This window comes from Solanum lycopersicum, chromosome 5 (genome assembly GCF_036512215.1).
Source record: "Solanum lycopersicum chromosome 5, SLM_r2.1".
NCBI lineage: Eukaryota > Viridiplantae > Streptophyta > Magnoliopsida > Solanales > Solanaceae > Solanum > Solanum lycopersicum.
In genome coordinates, this window is record NC_090804.1 from 20871022 (window position 1) to 20888287 (window position 17266).

The window sequence follows — 17266 nt, forward strand, 5'->3', positions numbered from 1 at the left end:
ACTAATGCACATATTTATTTCAGGCTCTAATAAGATATAAAGGTTGAGGTATTAGATTTTCTCCATCTTGATTTTATTGATGCTATTGGGATGTCCTATTTACATGTGCAAAACTTATCAAGCTCATGGTCCTTCAACGTCCCTACCTTTTATGGGCCGCGTTCCTTATAAAAATCTTACTCCTACTGAAATAGAACGAACACGTAAGCTTGATCTTTGATACCATTGTGATAAGAAATGGAACAAGAACCATCATTGTAATTCTACCTCTAACTTTTACTTCTCTTATCAGAGGATGAGATCGTAGAGCTTCCACCCCCGAAGTTGAAAAGGTATTTGATGAGTCTCTTACCCAACCTTGTACTGAGGTAGAACTAGTACCGACTATTAGTTATGTCGCCTTATATGGCGGCTCACACCCTACCGTTTTTCGTTTCATCGATAATGTCAAGGGATCTCCAGTTAAGTTTCTTCTTGACGGGGCCAATACTTATAACTTTATGCATCCTTGTGTTCCCAGTTTTCTCAAACTACCAATTGAGACCTCCTCCAAAATATTCAGTTCTGGTGGGCAGTGGTCATGCACTAAGATATTTGGGGGTCGTTCTTCATGTCTCGCTCACCATTCAAGGATTTACTCTTTGCACATAGTTTCTTATCATAGAATTTCACGGGTCTAATATGGTCCTTTGAATAGTTTGGTTGCACACTTTAGGTAGAACTGACTCATACTATGCTTGTCTTATCTTTGAGTTATCTTTTGCCGGGAAAATCATCTAGTGGGTTGGGGATTCTTCTACATTTATGGACCAAGTTTAGTTTTTCTCTCTTTGTCGTTTAGCCACTAGTGATTCAGTTGCCTGCTTCTATCACTTGGATCTTATTGCTCAAAGCTCTCTACCGTTACCAGATCTCCCCCCCCCCCGGTTTGACCTTTCTTCCATCTTCCTTTTATGATATATTAAAAATACCCACTAACTTACTTCCTTCTAGACCTCAGGATCATCACATTCTTTTGTTGCCCAATTAAAATTTGGTGGATGTTCACCCATATCGCTACCCCCATTTTCAGAATTCTGAGATTGAGAGGATTTCTCTTAAATAATCAAAGATGGTGTGATTCACCCTAGTTGTAGAACTTACTCTTCCCCTGTTCTTCTTGTTCGAAATAAAGACTAAACTTGGTGATTTTGTGTCGATTATCGTGCTGTCAACTTTATTACAGTCAAAGACCGTTTTCCCATCTCTTCCATTAATGATCTCTTTGACTAACTCCATGGGAAATGCTTTTTTTATTAGTTATATTTGCTCGCTGGTTGCCACCAAATTCGAGTACATCCACTGGATGTTGAGAAAACGACATTCAGAACTTATGAAGGGCTCTATAAGTTTGTTGTGATGCCCTTTTGTCTTTCCAATTCACCATCAACCTTTCAGGCGACCATGAACTTAGTTTTAAATCATTTCTCTGCCAATTTGTTTTGATCTTCTTTGATGATATCTTGGTGTATATCCAATCATGGCCTAACCACCTAGACCATTTACAAAAAGCTTTTGAGGTTTATACGACACACATTAGTGGTTAAATGTTCCAAGTGCCAATTTGGTCGAACCTCTATTGAGTATCTTTGACATATCAAGTGGATCCTGATATAATACATGTTATTGCGTCTTGGTCTACACCTCTGACCATGAAGGATGTGCGAGATTTTCTGGCTATTATCACCATTTTGTCAAATCATAAGCCATATTGTTTTGGTGCTCACTGATTTATTAAAAATGGATGCCTTTCGTTGTACTGATCTTGTGGTTTCTGACTTTGTTAAACTCAAAGAGCCTCCTAGTCATGTACCTGTTCTTCACCTCCCCAATTTTCACCAGATATTAACGGTTGAAACAGATGCATCTGGTGATTGCATTGGAGCAATTCTTTCTTAGTAAGGACATCCCATTGCCTTCTTCTGCCAGAAGCTTTCTTCTCTAATGTGTGTCAGTTCTACTTATCATAGGGAGATGTTTTCCATTATAAAGGTTGTTCAAAATTAGCATCAATACACAGGTAATCCAAACTCCTGAACAACAGAAGTGGTTTACCAAGTTAATTGGTTATGACTTTAAGATCTCGTATAGAATGGTAAAACTGACTTATTGTCAAAACTACGTGAACTTAACAAACAGGATGCCTCCTTAGTTTCTCTTTGACAACAACTTCAGGATGTTCCTACCTCTTTGTTGGACAACTCATTCCATTGTGTCTTGCTTCTGTATGAAAACTGTCTTGTCATTCCCACTGATTTGACTCTTCGTAAGTTGTTGTTACAAATATTCCATGCTTCAACTATAGGAGAATATTCTGGTAAAGCTAGAACTTTTAATCAGATTTCCTCAATTTTCATTGGCAAAGCATGCCTGCTGATGTCAAAGAAATTTTTTTTCTCACTACCAAGTTTGCCAACAAATGTAAGATACTCAATTGAAAACAATAGTACTACTTCAACTTCTTCCGGTTCCTGATTCTACTAATGAGGAAATATCCATGGATTTTATCGCATTTCTTTCTCCTTCACATGGATGCACAACTATTTTAGTGATTGTGGGTCGTATTTCCAAGTATGGACATTTTGTTTCCTTGCCCTGTTCTTTTACCAGTTAGAAAGTAGCTATTGTTTCTGTGGAGGAGTATATCAAATTGCATGGTTTTGTTTCTAAGATTTTCACTGATAGAGATCCTCTTTTCTTATCTGATTTTTTTAGAGAAATTCCTCATTACAGTCAAGTGGCTTTCAGCTCCTCTCCTTATCTTATTTGGAAGAAATCTCTCCTTAGAGTCAAGTGGCTTTCAACTCCTTTCCTTCTTCGCACTACTGTCAAAATGTTGAATTTCTTTTTTTTTACACTGGCATTCCTACAAAGAACTCACTTAGTGAAAATTTCAGTATACCATCCTCGAAAAGATGGTAAAACTGAGGCTCTCAAGAATTCTTAGAAATGTATTTGAGGTGTTTTATTGTTGATGCTCCAGCTGACTGGTTCAAACTCCTTCCATGGGCTGAGTTATGGTATAATACAAACCTATCAATCAAGTTCCCAAATGACACCACCTCCTACAATTTCTCATTATGTTATGGTTGACTCCCATAACTCTGTTGTCACGACTGCATTCATAAAACATGATTAAACTCCTTCGCAGCTGCGCACAAATCTTTTAAGGTCCCAAGAACAAATGAAATATGTTGTTGACAAAGGGAGAAGAGAAGTTACCTTCAATATTTGTTATTAGGTCTATGTTCGTCTTCAACCATACTATCAATTGTCAACACGCCTTCAAAAATAGAACAAGCTCAGCCATCGGTACTTTGGTCCATTCCAAGTCCTCAAACGCATTGGTGAAGTTGCGAAAAAAATAGACTTTCCTGCCTCTTGATGTATTCAACTTACTTTTCATGTTTCAGTTCTTCGGAAGTGTATAGGCCCCTGAAAAACATGTTACTCCTCTTGTATTGTTGAATGAATCTTCTTCTATAGGTCTGATGCCTCGTTTCACCAGCAGCGCGTGTTGCACAAGGGCAGTATAGAACTGGTCTAATGACTTCTCAGGTTGTCTGGCTTTCTCGATTCATATTCCACTTGGGAAGATAAGTCGACTATCCTTCAGCAATTTCCCAAGTTGAACCTTGGGGACAAGGTTCCTCTTCAAGGGGTTGGCAATGTTATGAATATGGTTAATGTCCCACTCACACTAAGGTGCAACAACATGATAAAAGTTATACCTAAATATTTGGAGGAATACTCCACTACAGGAACCAACAAGGGGACAAATGTGTCAGACATGCCAAAAGACACATATTACCACATAGGGTTTTTCACCGAGCAACAAAGCTTATAAATAGAAGAGACATACAAGGCTACTGCTTACACCTATTGTGAAAGTTTATTTCTTTTCTTAGTTTCCTTTAGTTGCTTTTGGTAATTGAATGACTCAGCAAGTTGTGATTCCCTTAAAGCTAGTATACTCTATCAGTTTATCAATACAAGTTGGTTCATATCAGGTGGCCCACTAAAATAGGTCTCTTACAACATAAAACTAAGAATTTCTACAAGATTCTAACATCAAATCATATCCTATATCTATTGATATCACCCAAAGGGTTCAAGAATTGATTTTAAGCAAGCCTCTTGATAGCTCTAACTTCCTTGATGTCTTGAGATTCAACGTTATCTTCATCAATGTTCCTTGATTTGTGGAGTTCTGTCAATCAAGAGATATTTAATGATATTGAGTATCTTCTTCTTTCCTTGGTTTTATTCCCTTTTCGCATGATTTAATTTTGATAGGTTCAATAGGACTTGATCTAGTTTTGCACTTGAAGTTACTTATTATTGTTATTAACAGAAATCCTTGAATGCTTTGGAGGCTAACACAAACTTCCAACTTTAGTCATCTCAATAAAAGGTGGGTCCCACAACCAAGCTTTGTTTTAAGCAAGCTTCCTCAGTATCCGCACCAAAGTTCCATTTAGAAAAAAAACTCTACACTTTGGACCTAACAAAACACCTTAGAATTCCATTTTAAGGCTTTCCAAATGATGTTTTGATCAAAATCAATCATTCAAACATATGAAGCTCTAAAACACTTAAAATTTCACAAAACTCAAACAAATTATTAGGGAACCAAACTGTCTATGGGAAATCTCTAACCGCTGAAAAAAATAAGAAAATGGAGAACGACATGAAGCATCAATACATTTTCAAACTTGGTAGATCAAATTTGCATTGATTTCTTTTTTTGTTACTTAATATTGACGAATATTTGTTTATATTAAACCCCCTCTCCCCTTATTGTATATATGTGTGTGTGTTGGTAATTCATTTTGTTAATAATTTAATAATAGTGAAATCAATTAAAAGAAATTACATTTCCTTTAGTAGTTGTGAATGACCCCTACTTCTTAAGTTTAGTATTTTTTTTTTTTTGCATACAACCACCTATGCCCTTAAAATGTGACATGGTTGAGTGTTTATCATCAATTCCTGACCACTGGCTTAGCTTGGTGTTGTCATCCTATCTAGAGTTGATATTTGGAATTTCAAAATGAGTTTTATGAATCCCTATCTTATATTAGGTTATGTAACATGTGTTTTTTTGTCATAGTCATAGATTGTCATTAACTAAACTAGGTTTTTACTTGAGGGGTACCTTCTGGTAAAGATTGAGATCCTTGAGTTACTCTTCCCGTTGTTGATTCATGATAATTTTCTTCGTTTCCTAATTGATGGTGATCATATTATGATAATTTTGTTGTGTATGTTTGATAATTTTTGGGCCCAAGGCCTTGGTGGAGGACTAGTCGGGTTCCACATTAGTTCTTTATGCTCTAGGAACACGGTTATTTTGGTTAAGTACGTTTGGTTGCTTAGATGTAATTGTTTGGTAGGTGAAGCGTGCATGCATTGTATTGATACACATCTTCACATGTTTAATCGTACAACCCATGTAAATGATGCAATTCAACTTATTTGCATATTATTTTTAAGTCTTTTTTAATAAGTAGTGTTTTGGCATATAGAGGGTTACTAGCTACTTTCCATCTTATATTTACTGTGTATATTTTTTCAGAAATTTATGTATTGTATAACCTTATTCTCGTAATGTTGGTATGTCTTCTACATGTGAATCTTCTGTATATCTATATTATTTCTTGTTCATAAATGCTCATGTTGTATATTTTGTAGCTTTTATATATGTAGAAAAGAAGAATCCAACAAAAAGAGAAATGACGTAGGATTTTTATATAAATTTTTCAATAGAACAAATTGGGGGTTAAAAGCAACCTTTTTTTTTATTTACATAAGTACCCTTCACTAGCTAACCTACGTTGTGGGTTTTCAATTTTTTCGGCGGACTAAAGTACCACCACTTATTTAGAATTATATATTATTCATGTTGGTCCATTTATCTCTATCTTCATCCATTTATCTCTTGTTTAGTATTTACTTTTCGCTATAGTTTGAATTTTTTCTTACCTACTATAGGGTTATTTTAAGTTTCATGATAGTTCAAGTTTTGGGTGGCGACATAACTCTACTTTGTAACCCTAGAATGTCATATGAGTGGATAAATAGCCTTGTATGATTAGATACAACCTACATGCTGCACATTCCTTTTTCAGCTTCTACTCTTGAATACTTGTACACTTTAACTTCATGCCTAACGGGATTGCTTTCTACTTTTGTTTTAACCTACAATTGTTTGATTTCTTCCAATTTTTTTCTAAATTGTGGATTTTATCGCTCATCCTTTAAAGTATAAAAATAATATTTATTTCCATTTTAGTTCTTTCGTACAGTCAATATTTTAATTATCTTATTGATATTTAAATTGTTTTATTTCCATACTATATCTTCTATATCGTCGTGATTATTTTTTTTTTATACTTTTTTAAACTTTATATTTTGAAATTTAATTTTATTATATTTCCGTACAATAGTAACGTTTATATGCTTGAGATTCTATGACATAGTTGACATATTAAGTTCATGTAATGATATTTGAATAATTGATTATTTCCATACTATATATAATATACGTTCTTGATTCTTTTCCTTACTCTGTTAACATAATATACATATAGTTAAATTGATTATAGTTCCGTATTGAACAAAAGTTACTCGGTCAAGATTATTTCCTATACTTTATTAACTTATATGATCGAGATTCTTGCTTCATTGGTAACATTCTAAAATTATCTATATGAGCACTAAATAGGAACCTACATATTTCAATATTAAATAAGGAGGGACGTTTGAAAATGAGTTAGAAAGAATAAGATGATTAGTATGAATCATAGTGTTTGGGATTTAGCAATTTGAATCTACGTATATATATCCTTGGTGACTCGAATACAAGAAAAACTAAAATTTTGAAGTGGAGGATACTCACTATTTGAGATATATATTTGATGGGAGGTGGATTTTGTGAGAAGATACTTTTGGTTTTAGTAAATGAATTAGATCATTTGGTAGTTTTTTCTGATTTTTAAAAATATTTATCTATGTAGAAAAGTTAATATAATATTAGTGTTCCTTTTTGTATAGATCCGTTAATTACACATTTATAACATATGAAGTATTTTTGTCAGGTACGAAGAATTCTCCACCTTTCACTTTAATGTGAATTCGAAACAGCAATAAAGCAAAAATGATGAAGCGCCCAAGGAGGGTAAAAAAAAGTTATAAAAATATTATTATTTTCTAAATATTTGTTTGTGTCTATTCTCGTAGAGATATATGAGGAAGTGTGATTTCTAGATAACATGGGTGCACTATAAAATAAAGGTGAAACGAAAAGGTATAAATTGAGAATGAATCCCTAACCCTTGAAGAAATGACTTACTCTTCAACAAGCTAGGTGCACCAATTATCCTTTCTTGCGCATGCAGCCCAACAAATAATATTAAATAAATTCTAAAAAATATGTATATAAAATTACATAAATTCTTAAAAATATGAACATAATATTAAATTAATTTTTCAAATAGTGTATACATAAAATATTTCATTTTAGAAAAACAAAAAACAACATGAATTCACACCATGCATCATGTTCATAGTCCTTTTATTTATTGTCACTATAGATGAAACCAACTCCTTCACGTGAGTTACACTTTAAAAACAAGAAAAAAGATCTAGCATTCATTTACATGTGAACTATTTTTGGATGGTAATGAATGTGAAATTTTGATCAATTAATATTTTTTTTCTGATTTTAGTGTAATAACTATTCTATAAATCTAACAAGAATGAAGACCATCTGCTCATTTCCAATTCCAGTTAAAGCAAGTAAGAAAATTTCCTGCTTGCTTTATTTATTGGCTTCAATACTTTCACTAATTAAGAGTCATTATGGCATTTGATCAATTTGTGCAGGAGAAAGCACATGAAAACTCAGCAGACCGAAAAGGAAAACGACCTATGTCTGAACTATATGAATTGAAGACCATCGTACCTATATTTTTCAATCTAGAGAAAGGAGGAACATCCGAAAATGAGTTTAAAGAAGAAGATGATTATGATTATGAACAAGATTTAGCAATTTTGAAGTCCATGTATCATTACTACTTCAATAATTGCAGTGCTATTCCCTATTCAATATCAAAGGAAATGATTAATTACATCGAGGATTTAATCCCTAATTTAAAACTTCATGGAGAGGCATTGACTACTAAGATCTTATTGTTGCACCATAATTTCTCAATTGATTGGGAAATGGTTGGAGGATATTAACCTGAAATAATTCATCCAGTTTATCGTGAGATTTTCAACTTGTGTGTGGGTTTATGGGCTGATTTTGGAGACTATGATGCAGTTGACAATCGTGATGTAAACAAAGAACACGATGTAGTTGATCGCAATAGTTGGTGATTCTTCATTCTTAATTTTCAAGATCAATGTTGTACTTCTTTTAATTCGTTAGAGCATCAGCTTATATTTGTTACATTAATTTATTGTTTTCTTGCAAGGTTTTACAACTGAAAATTATTTGGTATTAGAGATTATGAAAAGTAATATAGATATGAGCATTTTCTCATTTCCATTTTAGCTTGATGTATTTTATTTAAGTAGTTATACAAATAGATGTCTTAATTAACCCTCTTTTTTAAGGAAGGAAAATAAAAACAAGAGAATCATAGAAGAAAATAGTCATATATTTGAAGTAATTTTGAGTAATTTACTCTTGTCTTTGTTTTCATAAATAAATGTTTACATTATTTGTAGATTTTTATCATTTACATCACTTGAATTAACTTGATAAATTTAAGAATAGATTTAGTTGAAGATGACATTTCAAAGAAGTGATTAAAATTTAAAGTTACTCAATGGAGATTTGACTTAATTGGTGCTTTTGAATCCATTTTTCATGAAGTTCATGTGTTGAAGTTTATATAACGATTGCCTAAAAAAGTTCATACAATAGATGAGTACAAATCATCAAGTAGTTTTCGTTATAATAATTATTTTATGAGTTAATATAATATAATAGTATATATTCTACACATTCATGAATTAGCCATTTACATATATAGTATGTTGGAATACTGAACCCTAATTTGCCTAAGGAGCATATTACTCTATTTGGTCCTTTGTCGAGTACTGACCTGCATAAAGTAAAACAAGTAATAACATAGTACATTATTATGGAAACCCCTATAAATAGTAAAAAAAACTATCATCTACTCCTCTGTAGAATTTAATTAAACTTCATGAAACTCATAGCCTAAAAGAAAAGGGTACAAACTTATATATGGAACCTAAGAGTTTATAAACCAGATGCCGACGCGGACGAGGCTAATGTTTTTAGTTGACACCGACACCATTATTTATTCTCCAACATAACTCTATCCACATAAACCCCATCATGTTAGTTAAGTGCAACACTCAAATTGAGAGAAATTGGAGATAAGAGGAGAAGGAACACTTACATAATATACAATCACATTGGAGAATGACATGGAAAAAGGAAGAAAAGGTCCCCGCCTTAATATTATAATATAACTGGAGAAGTTTGATAAATATTTTTTTGAGAAAACTAACAATGGACTAATCTTTTATTAAATTTGGCCTTATATAGGATTACAAATTCAATAGAGTCAAATCCCACTAAACGACTAACGAAATTCACTAACCTAACTCTCCTAAACTTTAGTAAAACTATATACTACTCTAGAAATCAATAGAACACTCACGTACTAATAAAATATCAAACTAACATCTAAGCTAAAAAAATAACTAAATTGCGGACTTGGTAAAATCAAACTAAGAATGATGTCATCAACTTTAAACACCCCTTGTCGACATCAACTCTCCGTCTTAACCATGCCTAAATTCGTACAAAAATTCTCCAACTTGTTAACAATAGAACATTTGGTGAACAAGTCTGCAATTTGCTGTTCTATTTTTATGTGCTCCAAATCAATGTCTCATTGACTCACTTTCTTTAGGATTAAGTTGTAATGAATCTCCACATGTTTGGTTCTTGCGTGGAAAATTGGATTTTCAAGAAAGCAAATTGTTGACTGATTAGCATGGTACAAAGGAATTGCATAGCCTACTAGTTGTTTAGATCCTTCATCAACTGTATAAGCCATATACTTTCCTGAGCAGCAAGTGCTCTTGCCTGACACTCTGCTTCTGTTGTTGACAATGACGTTGTTGACAACCTTTAGCTGCACGAAGGATTTAAGAATAAGAACAAGTGACTCCATCTCCAAACTTAAACACAAACCCAGTAGTTGAACGATGGTTATCATGATATTCTCCAATAGTCAAAGTCACAGTATCAATCAGCTTGCATTCTTCACCTCTCCTACACAAAATTAATTGTACTCTTTGCATTTCTCAAGGTTGATTTGAAGAACTCCATCTTAATGAAACTTCTTTGGATTATAAATGTAGAGACTCATCACACCTACCACATAAGAGATTTGGGGTCCTGTTAGAGTTAAATAATTCAAACAATCAATAAATTACCGACTCATTGTTGCATTTTATAAGTATTTCCCTTCATGCACACACATCGGAAAATTTGGATATCCATTGGTGTTGAGGTTGGTTAACAGTTGAAACTCTAAAACTTCTTCAATAATTCTTTGGAGTATTTTTAGTGAAGTAAGTAAATTCTTTCTTCACTACGATCAACCTCCAATACAATAAAATTATTAAGATGTTTGAGTTCCTAAAATTGATTCAGTTGTAGCGCAACAATTTCCTCCTCCACAGCCTTAATCCAATTTGGATTATGGAATGCTTCCTCCAAAGTTTTTGGTTCCTTTTAATTTTTGTCTTCTACTATGGAAACATTTACAATCTCTGGATTTTGCTTTCTTATCCTTGTTGACCTTCTTTGTGAAGTTGTGTATCTGCTCCAATTGGCATACCATTTTCACATGTTTGTTGGTACGTACTAGTTATTCATGGATTTTGAGTCACGTCTTCATCATACCATCTTCATTAGCTTTACCTTCATCTCCATCTTGACTCAGGTGAATATGAGAAGAGACAAAAATGGTATCAGTTCCTTATTTAGGACCACCAATATGAGGTTTCTTCAAGTATCACATTTCGACAAATGTAGCACTTTGCTATAAGTTGACTGTCATACCCCATAATGATTCACCTAACAACTTTTTTGTCAATCCTTCTACATAAATGATTAGGTAGAAATATATAGCAACACATTCGTAAACACAAAAATACTTAACAGAGGATTTCATGTTACACAACTTCTCCAAAGGTGAAAGAAAATGTAACCATTATTGGGGAAGTCTATTGATCACAAGGTTGCAGTCTTCATAGCTTCACCCCAAATTTTCTAGGAATACTTTTTGCGTGACGCAAGCTCCAACAAATTTTTGCTAGGTATTTGTTGTTCATTTCTGTTACTCCATTTTGTTTTTGCATATTTAGACACGTTAACTAATAGCGTAATTTTCAAGGATTTCAAAAATTTCAAAGTGAGGCATATTTCTCACCATTGTTAGTTCACAAAGGAAATTCTTACCAATTTCTCCTACACCAACCTTTCTAAATTCTTTGAATTTTAAAAATACTTCAGACTTCTCCTTTAAAAAATAAGTCCACATATATCACAATAATCATCAATGAATATCAATATATATTTCATCCCACCAATAGAGAGTCACTTGACAGGGTCGAACACATCTGAGTTAGTTAACTGTAATGGTTCATTGGCTGTATATTTCGAATCCTAATACGACAACAAGTGCATTTTACCATATTGACAACCTGCACACACTACATCCATCCTTGCTGAAAGTTAAAGAAACCTTCAAGATTGACCTTTACATCATGATTCTAAGTTTAGAGTAGCTAACGTGACTCAACCGTATGTGTCATAAGTTCATCGTCTCATTCTTCCCTGTCTTGTCCATATATGTGGTTTCTGCCAACATTATCTAGGCATAGTTTGAACTTTCTCCTTAAATAACGGACTCTTTTGCAACAACAAGATCATTGTATATTATTACATCATGCATACCAAATAGAACATAATTACTTGAAGATCTCAACAATGCGACTGAAAGAAGATTTTTCTCCATACCTAGGTCATAATAAATATTTTTAATGCAAAATTAGATCAACATAACTATTTGGAGGTTTAATAGTCTAACCAATGTGATTTATCAGTAATTTTGTGTCATCTATTGCCACCACATTACGACTTTCCTTGTACTCGGACAAATTTTGCATCTTCTTTTTATTAGAGTAGGTAAAGGTCACAACATTGGCTGGGAAATGTACTACTGGTCTCATTGTATAGACTTTGTCAATCCTCCACTCATGATCTAGCTTTTAGATTGAGTTAGGCCGATAATGTCATTTCTTTACATGGTATCAGATTCATGTCTATTCTAATTTAGAACCATCTCTTCATTCCCAATTGTATTTAAACCAAGTAAAAATGTCTTTCTTGCTTGCTTTCTTTATCGGCTCCAATATTTTCACAAATTAAGAGGCACCATGCCATTTGATCAATTTTTGCGGGAGAAAGCACATGAAAAATCACTAGACGAAAAAGGAAAACGATCAATGTCTGAATAATATGAATTGAAGACCATCTAACCTATATTTTCCGATCTTAAGAAAGGATGAAAGCCCGAAAATAAGTTGAAAGAAGAAGAGAAGTATCATTATGACCATGAATTAGCAATCTTGAAGTCCATATATCATTACTACCTAATTAATGGAAGTACAATTTCATATTCAATATCAAAGGAAATAATTAATTACATTGATGATTTATTCCCCACTTGAATTTTTATGGACATACATTGATGGCTAAGATTTAATTTGTCAGTGTTGCACCACATTTTCTGAATTGTTTGGGAAATGTTTGAAGGATATTGCCATGAAATGATCCATCCCTTTAATCAGGACATTCCCGGGGACTATTATGCAGTTGACAACCATGGTGTAAACAATGAGCACAACGCAGTTATTCACTAGTCCTTAATTCTTCATTATTAATTTTCAAGGCTCATGTAGTATTTCTGATTTTTTTTGAAGCATCTGTTTAAATTTCATAGATTAATTTAAAAATTAGTTTTCTTGCAAATTTTAGTATAACTAGAAATTTATATAGAATTAAATTCATGAAAAGTAATTTTGATATTGAATTTTTTCTTTTCCGTTTTAGTTTGGGAAAATGGTCTAAAAGATACTTCAATTTTGGCCGAAATTATTGCTACAATACCAAACATTATGGAGGACTTTTTACCCCCATGCACTATTTAATAATGTACTTTAATGGTACATATGTGTCAGTGTCGACATATTACGATTTATAATTTTTATGGAAGATTTTCTATGTCCACATGAGCACATACATACCTTTAAAATACACTGTTAAATAGTGAAGGGAGTAAAATGTCATTTCTAAAGTTTGGTACCATTATAACAATTTCGGTCAAAGTTCTGATATATTTCAGACTATATTTCCTTTTAGCTTGATGTCTTTTATTTATCAAGTTATACAAATAGACCTGAGAGGCGGTGGTTTACCCTGCGGCTATCATAATTAACCCTCTTTTTCAAGGAAGGAAAATAAAAACAATAGGATCAGAGAAGAAAATAGTCATAAGCGTGAAGTAATTTTGACTAGTTTACTCTTTGCTTTGTTTCAATAAATGTTCACTTTATTTGTAGATTTTTATCATTTACATCACTTGAATTAACCTCATAAATTGAAGAATATATTAAATTGAAGATGATATTTTGAAGTAGTGGTTAAAATTTAAAGTTACTCAAATGGTTCTCAATCAATTTTCATGGAGTTCATTTGTTGAAGTTCATAGAACGATTATCTAAAAAAGAAGTTCATAGAACAAATGAGAACAAATCATCTAATAGTTTCCCTTATAAAAAGTATTTAATAAGTTAATAAAATATTATAGTATATTTTCTATGCATTCACTAATTAGCAATTTACATTTATATATATATATATATATATATATATTTCTGATGATTTTAGAAACCATATTCTGATGCCGATGAGGTAGGTATTTTAAAGTTACATCGACATCATTATTTCTTCTTCGATCGCTATCCACAAAAACCCTGAAATGTTAATTAGGGTGTAACCATCAAGTTGAGAGAAATTGGATAGAAGATTGAAAGGAACACTTAGATAAGGTACAATAGGATTGGGGAAATGGTATTAAAAAAAAAAAAAAGGTCCTTGCCATAATATTGTAATATAACTGGTGGACTCTAAGAAAATAATTTCCACAGAAAAATAACAATGGAGTAATCATTTATTCATGGAATTAATGACCTCACATAGAATTGCCACTTAAATAGAGTCACTCTCCCACTAAACCAGTAACTAAATCCTACTAACCTAACTCTCATAAACTTTAGGTTTACTCTAGAAAATAATAAAACTCCCAATTTCTAATAAAATATCAAACTAACAACTAAGTTAAAAAAATAACTATACTGCAGACTAGGTCAAATCAAACACGGAATGATGTTTTCAAATTTAACATTCCTCCTCAACTTCAAATCTTAGTATTAACCATGGCTACTTATTTTTTCAAGACCAAGATCGTTGAGAGTAACACTCACACTAAACCACCGGTGGGGGAACAAAAATTAAAACCCAAACCTAGAAACTAGAAAAAAACTAAAGCATTTAACTAAAAGAAAATGAAGTTCCATCAACTCCAAAAAGAGTCCTAAAGAACTAAACTAAACAATGCGGAAGAAAATAACACATAGGACCTAAAAGTCAATGTACAAAATCATCTAAACTTCAACAAATCTAAACAAGAAGGGATGGAACTCCAATCCAATGAACTAATAAACTTACTAAAGCAAATGACTATGTATGAAAATGGTTGACACATATGAAAGAGAATTCCATGGCATCCTAGAAAAGAATTGTTTCACCCTTGAATTCGAAGAGGGGATCACTGATTTTCTAAGCGAGGTCTACCAATAGACGCTTGAAGATGCCATGTACTCAACAAAAATAAGAGCAAGTGCAATAGCAGTAAACAATGCATAATGTAGTGGTAGGATCACATGACTTTCCCACTAAGTGCAACATAAGCAAGTCAAACAACATTACAATTACACATATGCATATATATATATATATATATATATATATATCAACATATACAACATTATCAACACCTTAAAAACAACGATCAACTTCACATTTTTCAATTTTTAATTATTAAAGTAGTTGGTCATTTCATGAAACCCAAACCCAAATTGTAAGCATATCGGAACATGGTACCTGATCTCATAGTCATGCCTAGACATAGAAATTTGATCCAATTTTTATGTAGAAATGTGGCAAACAATCTCAGTTAGTTATACTAAAACGTGGCAATCTGATCCATCAACAAGCCACAATAACAAACACAAGTAAACTTTCAAGTCATACAATCAAGAAGTGGTTTCATGACATATAATCATTCGCCAATCTCATTTTCCAAAAGCGGGATCAATAATGCAACAGTAATATATATATTCAAGTATCATAATGAAACAAGAACATACATACATCACACAATCATAAAATCACAACCATCACCTACCTCAAAATAATCTTTAAACTCAAATAATTTTGATTTTTCCTATCCGATTTCATTCCGCTTGTTCTAGGTCCACGAACAACCATAATAACATGAGAATTAGCAAATAATCGCTATTTACCTAAAACTATAACAGTTCTATGAACCATAGATCATATCCATTCTCCCATGTATCCAATATAGGGTTGTTTCCACCATAGAATCTATATCTAAACTCTACCCCATCAATACTTACCATTCTATTACGTTCTACGGATCAAAAAAGGAATAGGGAGTGAAAACTTTACCTTTAGCCTCAAGAATGATGAAAAATGAATGCGATTCGCATTGGTTCTTTCCTTAGCTCAAAAGTTCAAAAAGTGCATATTAAGGTTGTTTAGGTGTTTATTAATGACCTTACGTCACATCGATCCCACTACAATGACCCTCATCTGCTAGACCAACAAAATCCCCCCACCCACCCATGACGGGTTATGCAAGGCAATGAGCTAATTAAAGAATTTCAAATTTCTCATTTCAAAACACACCCCTGATCAACGACGCTCAGAAAATACCCCATATGCTAAGATTGATTTTAGGAGTTCTACTCGTCCAAATTAAATTTTATAAAGTCATACGGGTTCTTTAATAAGTTATCTAACTACTCATGCAATCAAAATTACAACTAATTCACCCGATTATTACCAGATTTTCCCACACCTTCACGACATTGATTTTGTCCAAATCTGGTCTAGGTTGGGAATCTCAAGTTACTACAAGAAAGTTTTCTAAACAAAAAATTTCCCCATTGGCTCTTCTATAACGACGGAACATGACCATTTCAATAGATACTAATTTATCCATCACTCTCCCTCAAGTGGTAAACTTAGGATTTATAAGCTAACGAAGGAATGAGTAGTAGCCGAATCGATGAACAAATAGAAATACTTATCTCGCATGTACCTTTCGATTTCCCAAGTAGTTTCATGAACTGGATGATTCTTCTATTGAATCATCACAAACTTAATCCCCTTGGTCCTCAACTTGCGCACATCATGCTCGAGAATTACAATCTGTCCCTCCTCATATTGAATCTCCTTGTCTAACACAATTAAGCCTCGCTTAATGATATAATCTCCATCTCCATTATACCTCTTCAACATGGACACATAAATACCGGATGAAGAACTGATAGATTAGGGGGTAAAGCCAATCTAACACTACCGATCCTATACATTCAAGAACCTCAAAGGAACCAATACGTCACAGACTTAGTTTTCCCTTCTTGCCAAATCTCATCACTCCTTTCATAGGTGATACCTTAAGAAGAAATTTTTCACAAGTTTGAAACACCATGTCTCTTGCCTTATGGTATGTATACTTCTTTTGTCTACTCTGGGTTGTTAGAAGCTTAATTTGAATACTGTTTACCTTATCTTGAGCATCATTCAGTTAATCAACCACCCAAAGGTTTCACATCTCCAGCCTCAAACCATCCGATGGGTGGGTACATTCCATCTGATAGAACTCCTCAAATGGTATCATATCTACGCTGGAGTGATAACTATTATTTTAAGAGAATTAGTGCAAGAGTAAGGAATTATCACAATGCCCTCCAAAATGAATCACATATGCCTTCAACATGTCTTTGACACTTGAAT